The following is a 19,599-nucleotide window of genomic DNA, read 5'->3' as shown; positions in this document are numbered from 1 at the left end:
TTCCGGGACCCAACCGTTGAGGAGACGGAATTACGCCTACAGGAGTGTCACGACCGCCCGCATGGATAAAGAACTATTAAGAAATAGGCCTTTTGTCATTGGCGTTGATTTTTTTTTTTCTTTCTTTATTTAAGGGGGAATAATATGGTGTGCGTTTGTAAAGTACAGTATCGCTTCTTGTTAGTTTCGGTTTCCATGTCACGTGCATCTGACGTAATACCATACGTGTGCGGGGAATAAAGTGCTAGCAGGCCAGCGTTAGAATGGAAAGTTGGCGTAATTTCTTTTTCATATTTCACCTACAATGCAACAAGTTGCCTACATTACGCTGTCCCCAAATTACAGACTATGTTACACGTAGAAAAGTACGCGAAAAAAAAAAAAAAAAACATGGCCTAAAATTCTTCTGTAGGACATATAATGATCGGTTGCAGTCCAGCTGATCTTTAGTAAATAAATTTGGTCATTTGCTGAAAGAACGAACCCATAGTCTGTCCTCGAAACTTCAAACTAAACACTAGTGTTTTACTAGACGGTTTATTGCTGGCCGCCATAAGTCAGTTTTTTTTTTTTAGCTAGGTTAGTACTTTATATGTCATCGGAAAGCAGTTCTTGGCTGCCAGAATGGCAGCATCATTCTTTCAGCAGCCATACGAGTCCTTTCTGTCACAGCTGCATTTACTCACATTCTCGGGTATTTTTTTTTTTAATTATTATTATTAGTCTTCCCAGCAGCAGCCGTACGTGGGCCAAGGCGCAATAAACACGCCGGACGTGCGGGCGACCGACGTTTCGGCTCTCAACAGCGCGAGAGACAGCAGGGACAGGCAGGCAGGGCACTCAAGGGATCCGTCACTGAACGCAAACCGCGCGGTTTGTTTGTGGCTCTTCGGGCTGCCGCGCGTTCCAACTGTACGGGGATGTACACCACTCCGCAGCCTTGTCGAAGGGAGGACATCGGTCGTGTTGGGAGGGTACACGTAGCAGCGCACAGAAGCAGTCGCAACCTTGGAAAACAAAGAGATATAAGAAAGGAATACAGTAGATCAAGGTGCGGAAAAGGAGAAAACGCGCCTTCTAAAGATGGACGGCACGTGGAGGCGTGGCTCAGGCAATGTTCGCCGCCGCCGTTGCCGCAGCGCCGTGCCTCTTTCTGCACGCGTACCGAAGTTACGTCTCTCCTTCTCCTCCCCCTTTTCTCTCGTTCTGTGCACTCTTTTCTTTACTCTCCTTACCCGATCTCAGTGTCGAACCCACAGCAAAACCACAGATTGCCCTTGTACGGCAGAGCACGCGCTGTTCTTTCTCAGGTCTGTCCCTCTTTCTGTGTTTGTCTCTGCTTGGCTGCGCCTCCCGCCGCTTTGGGCACGCTGTCGAAAATCCATTTGTGTTCGGAAGCTCCGCGCCGCTGCCCCTCTCCTGACGGCTTGCCTGCCTTCTCGCGTTCGTCCTATTTGGGCTTGCCTACTTCGATAGGTTTAATTCTTTTTTTGAGGGAGATCTATGTCCCTCTTTTGTTTTCTTCCTTTATGGCAATAGCATTCCGCTCCGGGACTCCGATCCGGGAAATCGGTGCAGCACTTTTGAAGCTCGGGTGCACGAAAATGCCTACACTTTTCATGTGTGAATTCGTACAGTGCCTCGCTAAGGGGACACACAGACCAGTTGTGTGTGTGCACCTGTTTCTCGAAGCCTAATTGGGAGGGCCCGTTGAAAGGTTGCTGAGCTGATGGAGCTTGACTAACGAGTGCTTTCGAATGCGCTCCCGTTTAGGAGCGAGTCAATCGTATCTACGCTTTCGCACCGCGCTGAACGCAACTAGCGATGTAGGCTCTGTAGTTATTAGCGCCGTTTGGAGCGCTGTCTAGTTCTTTCCGTGGTAGGAGGTCGGCGTGCGGGGCGGTCGTTTATTTGCTTCGGAGCTTTTAGCTCGGCATTCTCGGAGAAGGCATGCCGTCATCTTTGGCCCCTCCGTCTCCAGGGTCGCAGGCAGGGTGCCGGGAAAGAGGGCGGGGAGCTCTAAAGGAAAAGGGAGTGAGGGCGAGGTAAGCGGAAATGATTTGCGAGCCGTTTTGACTGACAGTTCGATCCCGGTGACATCGCGCGGGCCGCCGCGCCCGTTTCGCCAGAACCGGTCGACCGCTCGGGTCTAGTTTTATCGGCGTCGCTATCGTGAGCGTATATGACAAGGGTCGTGCCGAATTGGATGAGCTTCGTGGTCGGTGGTTGGCGTCCTTCATTTGAAGTTGCTTTATGTGTTTGCGTCGCTCTTTCCTGATATCCGTCAGCTCCAATACTGCCTGGTATTCACTTCCCGAGTTTTATATTATCGTCTTTCTTTGAACGTGGTCTCGTTTGTTTGCCTCTTTACGTACTTAATTGCTCCACTTGGGATCGTGCGATGCAACTCAATCTTCTAAGTACGTGTTCTAAGCCGCGGTCACTGTCCAGTATGTAAGGAATAAGATAATAACGAATTAGGACCTTAATAAGTCGGATTTATCTTCCTCTGATAAAGACGCACACATGGCGTGGAAAGATCTAATTAAAAACAAGGTGCGGCGCTCCCGTTATGTTGCGTGGCTTCGTTCAACCGTGTCCGTGAGTGTTCGAGGTCCACAACGCAGGAGTGGCCTCGTTTAAAAGACGTCAGGCCACAGCGAAGTACCTGCGAAGCTCGGAGGTTAAAGCAAGAGGATTCTTCTACTTCGGGTGTGCGATAAGTGTAAATGCCAAACTATGCGACTCTAAGAAAACCCCTCAGGTGTGAAGACCTTTGAGAAAAGCTGTACGTACAGCTTTTATGCCTGATATGACACGCACACGCATCGTTGCAAATGTGCATCCATAGAAGGAAAATGTTGTTTCCATACAGAATCTACTGGGTAGGTGTTGTAAGTTAGAGATCTTTCTTCTGGGTGGCGTCGCTGGTACGGCTTAACCGTGGAGATAGACTCAACACAAGCTGTGCGACTTGCGCAAAACTCGCAATGACGAAACAGGTTTATTTTTGTATAGCTGGCTTTGTTGGCAAAAAAAAAAGGGGGGGGGGGGGGGGGGGGCTGGTTAGCCACGCGTATGCGTACGAGGGATGGCACCGTGCAACACCAAGGGAACTGACGGTGAGGCACCGTACACCACCAGTAGTGGACTTGTGAGTTAATTACGAGCCTTGCATTTAGTACGAAGTTGCGAATTTAAGGAAACAAAACAGAAGAAACAAACATGGGTATATACACCCTTCTGACACCACATCTGCGGTCGACTGATGCAAGTTGCAGCAATCTGTCGCCGTTGTGTGGATATCGCTAACTCATTATGGGATGAGTAACGCGAAGAACGTTCGCAGTATAATTCGAACGAAATAAGCTCCGGATCAATCGTGACAGCGAGAAAGGAATATGTTATAAATCCTCGGAATACGCAAATTCGAAAGCACGTGCAGCCTCAGGGCGCAAAAATCGAACGACGCAAGTCGCGAACTGTCTGTAACTGCACTTGTCTTCACTGCCATCGTCTACCATCGTGGTTGGGCGGCTTATCGCTGCACAAATTAGACGCGTCAGATATGTCAGCTCCCTTAATCGCCTCCGTCGGCCAGCTTGTCTCCATTATTCAACTGACAGCCCACTTTGCGTTCGCGCGTCGACGTTGAGGAGAGACAGTCGCGCCGCAGAACAAGGAGCGCCTTTTTCTTCGTCTCCAGAGGCGCCTGCCTCGGCGATGCCCATCTGACGATAAGGCGGCTGACGAAGAAGGCCGTAAACATATACGCCCTGCCCCCTGAATCCCACTTAAACCCCCATGCGTACGCCGATATAGATCAAGATAGCCGCGCGGACGTCCGTATGAAGGGGACCCCTTTCTGCATCGCTGGGTGTGCGTGTGTTGTATACAGTTCGTGGCCACCGAAAGTCAGAAGGGGCTGTTAAACGATTGCTCTTTGTGCATAAGCGCTTGCTATACGCTGCTGCGGAGTTATACGGAATACTGGAGCAGCGCTGCGTCTGTGTTAGTGTGGAGTTGATTTGTGTTCAGTGTTTCGAATGAGACATAACGAAAAACACAAAAATGCTCGAGTAAAAGTTGCTTTCCGTGAGGATGTATTATTTTACGTCGTCTAACCGGCTCACCATTCTCTGCGCCTTATGATTGTCAGAAGCTGCTAAAACGGGCTTCTGCATTAATGTACCGTCTTTGTCAAAAGGGTCTGCTTCTTGCCCGTGCGGTAGTAAATTTATACAACATCTGAGTCATTAAATCTGTGAAAACTAAAGACCAGCGCCTATCCTCAACTTCTTAGCGAGTTGCCATCATCTGGGAATCTTTATTGGCTTTATGATACAAGTGAGAAGCAAGACATGCAGCCTGGTTACTTTTGGCAAAGACGGTATATATACATATACATTTAGTTTTCTACAGACAAGGAACAGTTTCCTGAGTTAGAAGCTAAAAGCTTTGCTAGGCGCAGAAGATCCAATACAGGGCAAGCGTATGGAGTACAAAAAGGTCGTTAAACGCTTACTCATACTCAGGAAATAAAAAAAAAATAACCTAAATGCTATTTCACTGAATACAAGATACGAAGAAAAAACAGATTTCACTCTAAACAGGAAAACAAAAAGGGGCATCAATGTGCAATTCAATGAAAAAAAAAAAAAATCACTCACGAAAAGAAATGAAATAGCATGAGTTAAAATAAACAGTAGTACAAATCACGTGTTGACAAAGAAAAAGCATGGAGGTAAGATCCGCCTTGAAGGGTATGACGCGATACCAGGCCACATATAAAACCCCGCTCTAACCAAGCCGCATAAACGTGCCTGCGTGTCGTAGGGGTAGCGTGAATACAAATGTCCTGACAGGCTGGTTCTGATATCCCATATGAAAGAAGAGCCCCGAGTTGGCAGCTCCTGCTAAAACTTAATGTCAGGCAACCCTATAAGCCCAGTTACTAACTGGACGTCAGCTACCGACTGACAGCGCCGTGCTCAGAATTGTTCGCTCACAACGCCAATGCCGGCTATGTGCATGTTGTTACCTATAACGACCAATGATTCCGTTCGTGCGGCGAAAGTCTCTTAATACCCGGCTTTCATACAGCAATCGCTGATTATCTCTCTATGATGGCGCCTCACTGAAGCTCTGGTTCCGCGCAGCTGGGGCCAACCTGCATCCGCGGGCGCAACCCGGGCTATGCGGGAGGCAGCCTTATTGGCTGCGCTCGACGACGTGTTTGTGCGGCATGGGCCGCACAATGCGATGTTTAGCAGCTCTTGCCGAATAAGGACCCATGCTGATAAACTTAGCACGATGGAATCACTGAGGCTAAACGTTTCTGCTGGCGTTGCTCTGTTCGTAATATGGGAAACCTGCATCATCCGGCCTCTGCTGCGCAACCGCGGCGTCAGCATCTCGCGCTGTTCTTCTCAGAGAACGGTGGGTTGGCTGATGCGCTCCAATATAGCTGCATAGGTTACAACACAAACGAGATGGATGATGGACTGAAATAAAGGTGAGGGACAGCAGGAACAGTGCTCAAAAGAGGCGACTGGTTGTACACTATTTGTGCCAAAAATGTTCAGTTCTGGAATGCTGCTGGTATACATGTCACAACTGGGGTCGTAGCGGGGCGATCACCTGGAGGGGCCTGTGTGCTGCGTTGCCTGATTATTAATGACATCAGCCGGTGATGTTAGACGACAACAACGGCGACGAAGGTTATATTACTGGCGGCGAAGCTCCCTATATAACCGGAGTGTGTCATGTAATTCCTCCTGACTGTTTTTGCGGGTGCAGGTCCTGATAATTGGCTCCAAGGTAAATCTCCTGCAGCTGTATTCTACCTTGACCACACATCTGATATCCATTGGTGCAACACGTCTGAGCGCATGATTGTGGGTCAATCAATAAATCACTAAAAATCAGTTAGTCGTCGAGCAGTCGATCGATCGGACGGTTATTCAGTGTAAATTGGCGAATGAGTCAGTCAGATCAATCAAGATAGTAAGTGACCAATCAGCATATCAGTCTCGATCGATCAGTCGATCACTCAGGCACTCATTTTTTCATCATCAGTCAGTAACTTTATGGTTTGGTTTGGTTTGGTTTGTGGGGTCTAACGTCCCAAAGCAACTTAGGCTATGAGAGACGGCAGTCAGTAACTTTATATCAATAATTTAGCCAGTAAGTTTCGATAAATTAGTCATTCAATTAGTTTCGATCAAACAGTCAATCAGTATCAATCAATCAATTAAATACAACAAAAGCTGACACGAAATTGGTTGCACAAATAAGTTGATTGCTGGCTTCACACAGTCCTACGCTTACACTTCATTGAAGTTTTTGCCATATCGATTCACGCGATTCACTATATGCTAAATCGATACCTTCACAAGATGATCTGGTGTTAGTTATTGGCTGTGCGAACTTAGTCGCTCCTCCCAGGTCTTAGCGTGTTAATTTTCTGCGTGAGCAGGGTGATTATTCCCAGTTTAGGTTCCATAACGTTCAATACTTCTTTCGCCGCACATTGTGAAAGCCTGGAAGCCTGAATTATCTCCCTTTTAAAAACGGGGGTTAAATCCGACACTATGTCAATCCGTATACCAGTATAGATAGCCCTGAATGTTCCTTATGGCACGCAGTTGTTCCCCTGCACCCGCGTTATCGGCCCGAATTGTTACCATCCGCACTGGGGCACGGCGTGGCCAGAAAGCAAACAAGGTCGGCGCCTCACGCAGCCAAGCAATAACGAGCGAGGCCTGGACCAACGAGTAAGGCACGGGGAACAAAGGCAGCGCCAACCGGAACCGCCAAGGAAAAACACAAACGGAAGGGAAGAGAGGCGAGAAATAACGGCACTGCAGAGTGTGTTGGAAGGTGAGAGAGAGAAAAAGAAAGAACCATCGAGTTGTTCGAGGCGCCCACCCATGGTGTGCCGTTTATATCGCACCCTCCGCCGCCGCTTGGGTCCAATCATAACAGAGGAGCGTCCGGATGAACGGGGAGCCTCTTCCGCATCCAAACATTCTTTTTCCCTCCCTGCCCGCTGCGTCAGAGACCCGAGTGAATTGAGCCGAAATCTGGAGGCCTGTACCAATGTCGTGTGCGCCGATGTTCCAGCGCCATATATACATGAACATGATTAGATTCCACGTTTAATTGTAATCCTATACTGCAGAGAGAAAGAAAAAAATATAACTCCAGTACTGTTCGCCGATTCGCTGTAACGACACTTTCACCTTAAGAACTACAAGACCACTTGAAATTTTTTTAGAAGCAATGGAATGACATCAGTTCTCAGCTGCATTTTCCTTCGTTTCCAGTCCAGTTTCTTTGCTACATTTGTTAGCACATAACCCGAAAACCATTTGTGGCTCGTGAGCAAACTTTTTTGTTGTTGTTGTGACCGTTTTTGAATTTCACTCCTGTGGATGATGCTGTGATTGGTCCTAGGGATCACGCGACCTCTATGACCTTTTTTCTGTCTCGACCAGGCAGTGAGCGGGAAAACATTGTTAATTTGACCTTGTAGAGGCTTGGTAATCGTGGTCACTTGACCTATATGACCTCACCTCTGTCTCGACCAATCAGGGAACGGAAAAACATTGTGAATTTGCACTCTGTAGATAGAGGCTTGGTCATCGTGGTCACTTGACCTCTACGAAGACGTCACTGTCATGACCATGTCAGGAACATTGTCTTTGACGGTGGCGGAATTTTGGTGTGGTGGGAACTCTAGCGCTGCCGCATTAATAAAGCAAACTCTTGTCCTCTTCCTTGCTCTCATTTAGTGTTGTTTTACAATTCTACAAACTCCTTGATGCGAGAGCAATACAATGCACTCATTGCACTGGTAAAATTTATACCGATGATCTTCACTACCTGTATACAGAAAAGGGAGTATCAGAAACATTGTTGGGAGGCACAACGGTTCTCTAGCCTTGCTTTTCGATGTGTTCATGGTTTTCCCAGTATACTTTGACTTTAGCTGCGAGGAAGCGGTCCTCGAAACCTCGCTCAGTGCGACATATTCAGGAAGCCGTCGTCCAATGATAGCTGTGAATTTTAAACGAAATAAGCAATTAAAAGCGTTTTACAAAAGACGGTCCCAGATGTCATTAAAATTGTAGGTAATAAATGTGATATTTATGATTATGCATGTGAGGTACCAAAACAATGTTGGCAACCCGGTATTGGTCTTTTTATTAGCCAATCCTATCCCAAGCTCAGGAGACAATAATTAACCGCGAAAAACTGAATGCTGTTGATCTAACTTTTCTTCGAAGCACTCTCTCTCTCTCCCGCCGTCACAATCAGAGTAAAACAGCTGTACCATAAATCCGTCCCAGACATGGGACATATTTTGTGTATTGAAAGCACCCGCGTTATAAAGCAATTAATTATTTATTGAGTTGTTGTGTAAGGCCTCTGGAGAAGCGGAAGCAGAAGTTCATATGCAATGAAAACTGGAAATGATGGAACTGTTGATTGATTGATTGATTGATTGATTGATTGATTGATTGATCAGTCGATCGACCGGTATACACACCTCAGCCTCTCAATTTATAATTTTCACATACAGCATACGGCTCAGCGAACTCTAGTAACACTATTCTGTCCTTTTAAGTCACTTATCGGCAAATACCACCTGCTGGTTCTGCTCACGGGCCGGCGCGCTTACAAAATAAATATATTATTCCGCCGCTAAGCTTAATCGCTGTTGTGACAGCGCGGTCGCTGGGTACAAATAAATTGCCACCATTTATATACCGCTTGAATTGTAGACTTTCGTCTGCCGATGACGTTATTCTTTCAGTCACTTCGATTTCCTCTAAAAATGCACGTGCTAGAAACCGTGCACAATCATTTCTATAAATCTGTATTTAATTTGTCAGTGCGCTTTTATTGAATATAAAAATACTTTCGCTATGCTCAGCCTGCTTTAACTGCAGCTGTCTTTGTTGCTATTTTTGTTTGTTTATTTGCTCCTTTGAACTTTTCACTTACTACACGCTTGAAGCTCCACTGGCAGGGGCGATCAACATATTTGCATCGTGGCCATCGTGTCTGGAGAGCTATACAGTTGTACGCAGTTCTCTATAGGGCTTAATGGCTATGGCTGCGTCCTACTAAGGATTTCAATGGCGATGAGATTTACATAACCGCTCTCATGTGTATAAGGAGATCATGCTATGCGCTAATGTGTTGTAAACTAATTTCGAACCATCCATTCAAGTTTCCATTCTAACTACGCGGTCCTTGCACGTACAGTTATGGCAGCGGAAAAATTAAGCAAGTACGGTTGACTTTTTAAATGCTTTAACGCGACGCCATTTCAATTAAGCGCTTTGCTAGTCGCAAGGAGGCTGGGGTAAATAGAATGCATTATATCCCTGAATTCCCGCGTCCACTATACGGCGGATTTTGTTTGCCTTACAAAAGAGCTTCATTAATAATCTGACGATATTGCGCCTGGGTCTTACTGTACATTTGTGCCGGAGTGCCTTGACGCGACTATGTGTAATGACCTCAATATGCGTAGAGTGAGGATCGACAAATGACCACTGCATACATGCGGCCAGGCTTCTTTAACACATACTTTTTTTTTTTTTTTTTTTACTGTATGTGAGCCAGCAGCAGACTTCAAAAGGCGGAGAGACGAATACGAAGTTAGCAAAACGAAAAGAAGGATCGGAACGCGAAGGAGACAAGCCGAGCGTTCACGGCGCCCGCCGAAGGCGTCACGGCGATGACAGCGACTGCGACACAGACCGAGTCGACCAGTACCGAGCGTGCTTGCTGCAACGCTTCTCAATCTTATTTTTACCGTCGTACATGCAAACGCACCTGTGAGATAGACCTGCGGAACCAATGGCTCGCCTCTACGGTTGGCTGCACACAGGGTGATGCACGCTGGCGGCCCCAAGCGACATCGACACACTGGGGAACATTCGATTGCCGGCGGGACTCGCACTCCTGTGACCCATACGATCGAAAAAAAAAAAAAAAAAAAAAAACAAAGAAAGTATTTGGGCACCATCAATGTATAGACGGATAAAACGATGTGCCAGACAGTGTACTGGGAGCCTTTCGAAAAGCCGCCGATCATTGCTACTGCCTTTGAGACTGATGGTTCTTGAAGTGTGGGGAGAGGGAGAAAGAAGGGTAAGTTGAAGCCAAAAGGAACGGGTTGAGGGGTAGGTCTTCAAGACAGCAGCAGCGGCTTCGTTCGTGACGAGAACGCAACGAGAGTCTTGTACCAGCACCATGCTAGCTCACCGGGCGGTGACGATTTGGGTCACGGGGACGACAAGCTGGCCGCTTGACGACGACCGGCGGCGCACACGGCAGTGTGAGTTGTGTACGCGTGAAAGCACACATAGCCTGTACCGCTCCGCGGACGCGTGGATTGTACGAGGAGGGGGAGGTGGATAGACAGGGGGATGAGGGGGGTCTCACGATTTGCAAGTCTGGCGGTCGGCGAACGGACAAGTGTTCGGCAACTTTTAATCCTCGCATGAGGAAGCGGCCCCCATATCCTCTTGGGCCTCTGCCGTCGCGGCCGCGTTTGTTAGTGCTGACAGGGAGTACAATGAGTTGCGTAGAACCCCTCAGGAGAGTCGGTGACAAGCTTCGCAGATAGCTTTCGGTTGTTATTGTTATTCCGTGAAAATACTAAAAAAAAAAAAAAAAAAAAAACGCGGCTGGGAAACGTTGCAGTACAGCTTTTCGATGGTAACAGTGTAGTTATTTTTATGTTGGTTTCGATACTCGACCGACAACGAAGAGGATGCATCTTTGGGCAGCTACAGTGCCGAACGTTTATCCTAGCGCTGGTGAGATCATGAGCCGCCACCACTCTGTACGCAGAAGCATACTATGGCCGCTGCTGTGGAAGTACAAGGATAAAATGATGTAGATATGAGCAGCTGCAAACGAAACTGCATGCAGACATCTTCTCTATCTTTTAAGCGCCTTAACGCAGCTGCTCCTGCAAGCATCGACGCAATCTTGCTGTCCAAGGCTGGGTCGTCGTTGATAAATAAAACAAAATTCATATTGAATAGAGCACGTTTTATGTGTGTGTGTGTGTGTGTGTGTGTGTGTGTGTGTGTGTGTGTGTGTGTGTGTGTGTGTGTGTGTGTGTGTGTGTGTGTGTGTGTGTGTGTGTGTGTGTGTGTGTGTGTGTGTGTGTGTGTGTGTGTGTGTGTGTGTGTGTGTGTGTGTGTGTGTGTGTGTGTGTGTGTGTGTGTGTGTGTGTGTGTGTGTGTGTGTGTGTGTGTGTGTGTGTGTGTGTGTGTGTGTGTGTGTGTGTGTGTGTGTGTGTGTGTGTGTGTGTGTGTGTGTGTGTGTGTGTGTGTGTGTGTGTGTGTGTGTGTGTGTGTGAAACTGCGATAGCATTAACAGGGTCACTTGGCGAGAATGGCAGCGCCGTCTGTGTGAACAGGTCGAGTTTCCTCTCTGTGAAGCCTCCAAACTCTGGAAGTGCGGGCCACCTCTCCATCCCAACTCCATCCTCCGGAGGCGCCACCCTCCACACGCCTTCACCCGGCATAAACACATGCAGAAGCGGAACGACAAACATTAGGGGTGAACAGTCAATCGGATGTGTTCGAAGGTCATAGGACAGCATTATTCGCCACCTTCAGTTATTTGTTCTATCGTTCTGCGGCCTGCATAGAGCTTGTGATGGGCCTCTACCACTACTCTTAACTTCACTAAGTCAACATTATCACCGTTATAACCTAATGACTACCACGTAGTCACGAACTGCCATTATCAAACTGTTGCAGCCGACGTTTTGTTATAGGCGGTGTTTCGTTATAACCGGTGTCTCAGTAAAGCCGTTGTTTCATTATCGCCCCAATGTTTCGCACAGGCGCCGACGCCAGCCAGTTTTCGCCTAGATGCCACTCCCATCGCATTAAAAACAACAGCGAAATCGAACTGGGAAAGGCGGTAAGAAAGTAAGCAGCCGTACAGAAACGCCACCCATTCTACACCCATCGCCTCCCAGATGCGCCACCAACCACATGAACTCGCCTTTGCCCTCGAGAAAGAGTCTATCGCATGTTCGCTCGGCTCAGGGCAAACATATTTGTTTGCGCACTAAAATAATCAAATAAATCTTCGACGGTAAATCAAACTCCTATTTCAGCTTTCTAGCATCACACTTCATGGCCTCCTCTGTCGTTTTCTTTTTAGCGCGAGCACTAAAACTGGTATAGCACTAAAATAATAAAGCCTGAATTGAACTGATTTCGCCAGTGCCTGTTCACCTGTCTGAAGCCAGGAAAGTAAGAACTGACCTGGTCAGAATTTTTCAGATGGGCGTCCAAACCTCCGGAACCCTTGAATCCTGAGTCAAACACGATGCTCTCTTTATGTGTCTGTCGAATGTCCCACGTAATGCGTTAGGTTAAGACGGTATGCTTGTGGCGTGAGTATCCTTATATCAGCTCAACCACGCTAAATCGGCACTCATTTTTTGTTTGCAACCATCCAATGGGCTCCAGCTGCTGGCTTGGGGTTTTAGTTAAGGCGGTCACATTCAGATTTTGTGGAAAATATATATGTGCTTTCCGGCTGCGAATTTCAGCAGCTTCGCTTTCACGGTAGGAGTTCGCTCTCAGTTGCATAGTCCTCTTGAGAATATGGCTTAGGTCCCCAGCCTTTATCGCAGTGAATACGCACATATTAAACAGTCGCAAGTCAATGTTGCCGTTTCTACGGCTCAGGCTGCCTTTCATTGTCCCCTCTCAACATTGCTGCCGGGATAGAAAGTGCAGGGACGTGCTCCCAAGTGGCACATGCATCTTTCATAGTTTGACGAGTAACTCGTATACACGTCGTCGATCTCTTCTTTCGCTAAAGAGAATGTCACAAACAAAGAGAAAGAGAAAGTCACAAACGGCAGGCTAAGACAATTTATACGGCTGAAAACCACGGTTCACGACATACAGGAATTCGACAGTTCCAAAAAGAAAATGGCAGCCGCTTAATCGTCGTAGACTCGCGTTGGACAAGGTGTTACGGGGCTTTTCGAGGTTTAGCGTTTATTTTTGAATTCTCGTCGAGACCCCTTCAGCGGTATTGCCACGTAGTAGCGACACAATGTCGGTAGAGGACAAACGAAGGGACTAGCGCTGCAATGAGAGAAACTCTACTGGGCTGATTTGCGCCTGCAAAAGAACTAAGATAATAGCGATAGCAGAAAGTGCCATTGGCGCTCGTCAACCTACGAATGCCCGTTGCAATCGCGGCAGTGCTCAATTTAAAATCACCGCAGAAACATCTTTAGATAAACCAGCCTAAAGATACCGCGGAACATTACGGAAAAACCTGTGCTCGCCTGCAATCATTCCAGCCTAATCTCGGCGAATCTCTATCGTGCTTCAAAGAAAGCGATAAAGGCGCGTTTCACGATACCACTGCATGAACAAAGAGTACAAATACAAAATCGGTCCGTGCGCCACAATCCCATGTAGTGACAAGGCCGCATGCCGGCGGCTGTTGAAAGACAGCAAATAAATATTTGGATGGTTGGCGGCAATATATGACGACGCCGGTGTATACAGTTGTTTTTTATTTAAAGCTACCTTCAGTTCAGTTCAGTCGTTCAGTCGTGTCCGACTCTTCGTGACCCTATTGACCATGTCACGCCACGCTTTCCGGTCTCTCACTATCTTCCTAACATCACATAACTTCATCTGCAGTGCCTCGAGGATGCCATCTAACCATCGCGTTCGCTGCCTACCCCTTCTCCGGCAACCCTCAACCTTTCCCAACATCAAATCTTTCTCCAGCGACTCCTCTCTTCTCATCAGATGACCAAAGTAGCTGAGCTTTAACTTTAGAATTTGACCCTCCAATGAGCAGTCAGGGTTTATGGTCGACAATATTGACTGATTTGATCTTCTGGCAGTCCAAGGAACTCTCAAGAGTCTTCGCCAGCACCACAATTCAAACGCGTCAATTCTTCGGCGGTCAGCCTTTTTCACAGTCCAACTCTCGCATCCATACATCACAACTGGAAAGACCATAGCACGAGTTATACGGATCTTGGTTGGCAGACTAATGTCTCTGCTCTTTACTAGGCGGTCAAGGCTAACCATTGCTCTCTTTCCCAGAAGCAGGCGTCTCCTAATTTCATGGCTGCAGTCTCCTTCCGAGGTAATCTTGAAGCCCAAGAAGAGAAAATCTGTCACTGCTTCCACTTCTTGTCCCTTGATGCTCCAGGACTTGATAGGGCAAGACGCCATGATCTTTGTCTTTTTAATGTTCAGTTTAAGCCCAAACTTCTCACTCTCTTCTTGTACGCGCATCAGAAGTCTCTTGAGTTCCGCTTCACTTTCTGCAATTAAAGTGGTATCATCCGCATATCTAAGGTTGTTGATACGTTTTCCAGCAATCTTCACTCCAGCTGAAGACTCGTCCAGACCGGCCTTCCTCATGATGCACTCTGCATATAGGTTAAATAGGTAGGGCGACAGTATGCAGCCTTGCCTCACTCCTTTCTCAATCGGAAACCAATCAGTAAGACCATGCCCAGTTCTGACTGTGGCCTCTTGCCCTTCATACAGGTTCCTGAGGAGACAGATGAGGTGAATTGGAACTCCCATCTCTTGGAGAGCTTGCCACAATCTGCTGTGATCTACGCAGTCAAACGCTTTCGCATAATCAATAAAGCAGAAGTAGATGGGTTTCTGGAACTCTCTTGCTTTTTCCATGATCCAGCGAAGGTTGGCAACTTGGTCTCTAGTTCCTCTGCCCTTGCGAAACCCAGCTTGCACGTCCGGAAGCTCCCGATCCACATACTGCTGCAGCCTACCTTGGAGGATTTTCAACATCACCTTGCTAGCATGCGAAATAAGCGCGATCGTGCGGTAGTTGGAACAATCCTTGGCACTGCCTTTCTTTGGAATGGGGATGTAAACTGACCTCCTCCAATCCTGTGGCCACTGCAGGGTTGTCCAAATCTTCTGACATAATGTATGCAGAATGTTAAAGCTACCTAGTTAGCGGTAATTAATTAGAAACTGAAATAAGTGCAGAGCAATCAAAAACGATATAAATTATCCAAATATACATGAATTAATGCTGTCACATAAAGTTCAAGTTTAATCGCAATTTACTTTTTAACTATACGACCCGTAATTAGTAAAATTAAACTGTACTCTACATAAACTATCCAACGATATAACCCGTGTGGTAATATGTCTTGACTCGACGGTTTGACATTGAGGCTGATGTGAAGGTCAAACGGTCGCAGTCTGACAGTGCTCGGCTCGGCGCTAGGTGCTCGGACTCGGTGCTTAGAAGAGATTTTATGGTTCGATCAGCTTGAAAGTCATTCGAATATGCGAAATTTGCAGGTAAAATATGCGAAGTATTTTCGGACCTGGGCGTCTGAAATGAAAACTTCTTAGCCGAATAATGCGGCGACGAAGCTCAGGCTTCTCCGAAACGCACGGCACTGTGTGGCGGCTCCATGATTACATCATCTACGGCAGCGGTACATTTTCAACGTAGAGACGCTTGATGGAACCCAACTCATTCGCAGGTAAATCCCGAGAAGCGTTTAGCGGCAATTGACAATACACGCTATAGATATCGACAAAGGCAGCGGAGATCTCATTTTCCGTTACGTCATCGCCATGCTTCTTCGCATTTATACCTACCTGGCTCTGTGATAAGAAGCTTGACTCTTTTCAAGGCTTTAACCAACGATTACGTCAGCACTTAAATCCAGCGAAAAAAATAACAACTGCAAAAAAGAACGCTTGTTTTACCTATAAATGCTACTCGAATCCACGGATATCCTCGGAGGCTTTTAAAAAGAAAAAGAGAGAGAGAGAGAGAGAGAGAGAGAGAGAGAGAGAGAGAGAGAGAGAGAGAGAGAGAGAGAGAGAGAGAGAGAGAGAGAGAGAGAGAGAGAGAGAGAGAGAGAGGGAAAAAAACCAGCTTCTTTTTTTAAGAAGCGTCAAGATGGAAAATAGAGAGTGAGAGAGATAGCAGCACGAATGAGAAAAAAGACTCGCTTCGATGATATCCCTGCGGAAATCAAGAGGGTAAAAGGGACATGGGTGGCACGTGTAATGCGGGCTACGGGTAACCGCTGATCTGGTTAGGTAACCGCATGTATTCCTGGACACGAACAGCGCAGTGAATAGACGAGGTGAGGAAATTTGCTAGAATACAGCGGCGCCGAGACTAGATTGGAAGGCAATACTTGGAGATCACTGGCTGATGGGAGGGGCCTTTGCACTGCAGTTGACGAGTAACTCTAGTTGGCTGATGAAGATGACGATTACGACGGAAACGCGTGTAATTTTGTATTCATGCATCACTAGCCGCTGCCATCTTATTAACGTTTCGATCATGCACTTGTCGGAAATTTGGATCGAATCGCTTTGGTTATAGAGTTGACCATTCGGCTCGAATCTAGCGCGTCCGAGATAATTTTTACGGAAGACCACAGGCTTCTGTGTGCGTGAGGTCCATATGTAAGAGTGTGGGGGTCCCTAAACTGAGCAGCGTATCCGCACAGTTTCGCAGCCTGCAACACTGCGTACTGCAGTTAAGTAGACAAAGCACACGTCGAGCAGTTTGGGGGGCAAGCCTAGGGAAGGAACAGCCATCGTTGGCTTTCGTGAGATCGTTCATCAGAAAGCCCGGACAACCGGCCGCCACCAAATCAATCGCTTCCACCCCCTAACTGCCTCGAGAGTTCTTTTCCTCCTTCTCCCTTTTTCTCTCTCTCCCTGTCTCGCTTCGTGTCACGGATATTTTTTTCTTTCTCTATTCGTACTCATTGTTCTTTTTTCTTCTTTTTTTTTTTTTTTGCACCGTCTTCATTGTGTGTGTGTGTGTGGGTCTATATCGGCGTTCCGCGCGGTGTACGTGAAAGTCGAAATGACCGAACGGGATGTAACTACCGGCTCGATCGCGAGATGGAGCTCTGCCGCGCAACACCGCAAGGCAACGGACAGCCAACTGGAAAGATTGGGAGAAAGAAAGAAGGGGGGGGGGGGGGTAGATGATGAGGGAGGGAGAGATGGAAGGCGTGATTGGTCTGGTTGGGCAGAAAAGAGCAGGAACACTAAGGGCGGAAGAGTGTGCATCTAGACGGAGATGCTAAAGAAAGAAAGAAAGACCAGTGATGGTGGGTAGGAAGGCGGAGTGTAGGACATCGGTCCTGTAACACCCCGCATACAAAGTCACTCCCTCAATTCTAAGCAAAGATAAAAAAAAAAAGGCGGAGCGAAAAAGTAAGCTGAAAGAACAGATAGAGCAACCTTTGGGCGCTTATCAATGGTGGATGAAATGTATAAAAATTCTTGCTACCTCTTGCTCCCCCTTCAGCGCTTGCGTTTGCCTGATCAGTGCAGAAAGCACTGGAATATCGAGACCAGCAGTATAAAAAGCGAAAGGCGTTCAGGGCAGCTTGCGCTTGTAGCGTAGTCGACTTTTCTTGCATTCGCCCCTTCCTTTATTTTTTCACAAGCACCGGCTCAGAAGAGGAACATAGAAAATCTACGACTGGTGAGAAGGGGGGCACCGTTCATTTTCATTTTTCTTCCAGGTTTTCGTGCACTTATTCCTCTGCGTTGCGTGTCAAGTCTCGACTGAGAAGCGCTCTCTCCACTCGCTCTCTTTTGGGCGCGTCGCGTCTGGGCTAGTCTTGTTGCGGACGATTTCGTAGAGATGGGGACGAGGAGGAGGAAGAAGAGGATAGCGTCGTACGCCATTGAGAGGGAGAGCGTGATCCGCTTCGTACAGACACTCACGCAATCTCATCTTGTTCCGGCTACTGTTCTGCGTCCGCCAATGCACCACCCCCGGCCGCTTTGGCTTTGAAAGAAAGTGGCAACTCCGGTTCTTGGCGTCGCGCACGCAACATTGCTAGAGAGGAAGGAAAATGGCATGGGTGAAAGGGGCAGGGCAGGCACACAGAGAAGAGCTGGCCGTATATGCAAAGCCTTGAAAATTGGCCCCGTGGAGTGCGGTGAGCATACAGAAAACCAGGTGGAGAGATGCGGCCACAACACTGCGACTGTGTTCCGGCACGGTTTGTATGCCGTAGTGATATTTGGGAGCAGCCTTTATTATCTTTTTTTCTGTTTACACTCCGAAAGGTGAACAGTGTGCCGGTCTTCTAAGACGTGATATTCGATTGCCCGCCGCAGTTGTTGGAACTGCGAAGCAAGGGAGAAAGGGATTTTGCTCTGGGTTCAGCCCTGCATTGAGGCCCTCACTGAGATGACCGCTCATGGCAAAGTTGAGCGCACACACTTCGGTTCTTGATATCCCTGCCACAGGGCAAATTTAATGTCATTTTCATCGAATGACATTTGTTCAAGATGTCATTTGTTTGCTGCCACACGAGAAAATATGACATTTGCTGAAAACGACATTAGATATCGAATGAGTTTGAGGAACTCATTCGAATGCGATCAACTAGGACATGTGTTATCTCGACACGAGAGATTCGGCGAGAGTATACACCCAAAGTAAACTACAAAAATGCCGCAGGCATTATAATACTACTGTGCATCTACAACTTTGTAGCTAGTCGTTAGATGATGTGAAACATGCTATATTACAAAAAAAAAAAAAAACACTTCAACCCTCGCTCCAGCCAAAACCAGCCACCGCACTCAGCTCGGGCGGCAATGGCCACGGCTGCCGCAAGTCCATCAGCGATGGCACAACGGTTCCCTTTCACCACCGTCTGAAAAGCATGTTAAAATCTGTTGATCTTAAATAATACGCTCTTGGATAAAGGAATCTCATAAAAATAATTTTTACTGAGGATCGCTGATAAGTAACCAGAGCGATTTTCTGCTCACAGCCCCATGGCGCGCAGCCGCAGCGCCGTCCGCTGTGTCTTCGATATGAAATCATTTAGGCCTAGCGACGAACAGGGCGCAAGGCCAGAGCGCCGTGGTCCACCGCTCTCGTGGGCAGCACCGTTTCGGTATGGTCACGGCATCCGGTGCGGCAAGTGATGCGATTTTGTCGTCTGCTTTCTTGATGAGTCTGGGGTCCGGAATGTTTCGACGGGCATTCGCGCCGAGCAGCGACCTTGCGCAGACGGGACTCGACGGGGCTGTGGTGCGCTATGCCGTCGGGCGATACTCGAAGGTCGTCGGTCAGTACACTACACGCTGCCGATTTTGCATGTTGCACTTGGATTAATGTGCAAAGTGTACGCTGTTGAAACAATTCGTACTCTTTTCACACCCGGGCGCCGATGCGCGCACACCTTCTCCCGTTTCGGTAAACAAACGCCACCGGCGCAGTCGCAGTTGCTGACTTCGTAATGGGTAGTCGTAATCAACAGTTTGGTTACGAGTCATGCAAGACATGAATATAAATTTAAAGCCTGCTTTCGTTCACAGCGCTCACCATTTTTGCAACGTATTGAAGGCGCACCAACATTTGTGTATCCATCGCAATTGCTATCATTTGCAAATGACATTATAGTTTTGGTCGTGTAGCAGCGCGTCAAAAAAATAACAATAAACTGAACAAATATAATTTGGTGGGAATGACATTAATTTTCCCGTGTGGCATGGCAAAGAAGTTATG

The sequence above is a fragment of the Amblyomma maculatum genome, chromosome 8 (genome assembly GCF_055883805.1).
Source record: "Amblyomma maculatum isolate TAMU_Amacu chromosome 8, ASM5588380v1, whole genome shotgun sequence".
Lineage (NCBI taxonomy): Eukaryota > Metazoa > Arthropoda > Arachnida > Ixodida > Ixodidae > Amblyomma > Amblyomma maculatum.
Note: the sequence above shows the minus strand (reverse complement) of the source record.